The sequence below is a fragment of the Limulus polyphemus genome, unplaced genomic scaffold (assembly GCF_000517525.1).
Source record: "Limulus polyphemus unplaced genomic scaffold, Limulus_polyphemus-2.1.2 Scaffold335, whole genome shotgun sequence".
In the NCBI taxonomy this organism is placed as follows: Eukaryota; Metazoa; Arthropoda; class Merostomata; order Xiphosura; family Limulidae; genus Limulus; species Limulus polyphemus.
The window spans coordinates 435,768-436,800 of record NW_013665945.1 but is presented as its reverse complement, the minus strand read 5'-3'; the positions used below and the strand labels follow the sequence as shown (position 1 = coordinate 436,800).

At 36.8% G+C, this 1,033-nt stretch overlaps 1 protein-coding gene across 9 annotated transcripts in view; it reads left to right on the top strand.

Moving 5' to 3' along the window:
- Positions 1–1,033, top strand: part of LOC106457467 (Down syndrome cell adhesion molecule-like protein Dscam2) — a 125,614-nt gene that overhangs the window by 53,338 nt on the left and 71,243 nt on the right. The window lies entirely within an intron of this gene.

Genomic DNA, 1,033 nt, shown 5'->3' with positions numbered 1-1,033 from the left:
ACGGTTCATATTAATATATATATATATATATAGATAGATATATATACACTATCCTACCAAAAGTCATGGGACACGGTGTCATGATATAAAAGGCTGTTTAGTTTAGAGATTATTAATTAACTTATTTTTGTGAGTGAATATTTTATTATTGTTTGGTGTTTGTTATAATAAGAGTTAAAAGCGGACAGATATAAGCAAAGGAGAGTAAAGTTACAGGCCAAAGAAAAGTTCGGCGTGAAGTTAACTACCGTAGAAGTGATAGGCCTAACGTTTAACATGTTAAAGTAAGACTAACTATAGAAAAGGAGATAAGAAGAAGAATTTATTCCGTCAAAGCGTGGTTTAAAGTAATTGAATCAGCTGAGTGCACTTTGACAAAATGAACAGAGGATATTTCGAAGAAAGAAGACCAAACGATTACGGTAACTCGCGCCACAATTGTAAGTAAATCACACACAGAATACTAGTAATAGTCTGTTTGTTTGTTTTGAATTTCGCGCAAAGTTACACGAGGGCTATCTGCACTAGTCATCCCTAATTTAGCAGTGTAAGACTAGAGGGAAAGCAGCTAGTCATCACCACCCATCGCCAACTCTTCGTCTACTCTTTTACTAACGAATAGTGGGATTGGCTGTCACATTATAACGCCCCCACAGCTGAAAGAGCGAGCATGTTTGATGTAACGGGGATTCGAACCTGCGACCCTCAGATTTAGAGTCGAGTGCTCTAACCACCTGGCCATGCCGGGCCCGATTAGTAATAGAGAAGAGAGTTCGGCTTGTCAACTGAAATTCTAAAGTAACTGAATAAACCTAAGTGGCCTTTTGACAAGAAGAAGATCACTATGCATATAATGCTTATGATATGCCTGTAATCTCTATAGTGTGAAGACTTTGTTATACATACGTTTAACTTGTTCTGAATATGTGTTTTATTTTGAAAACTACTGAAGTTATGCTGTTCATTTATCTTTGAATTTATCGCTAACAAGTGACAGACACCTACTGTAGAAGAATCCTAAGCCCAACAACAA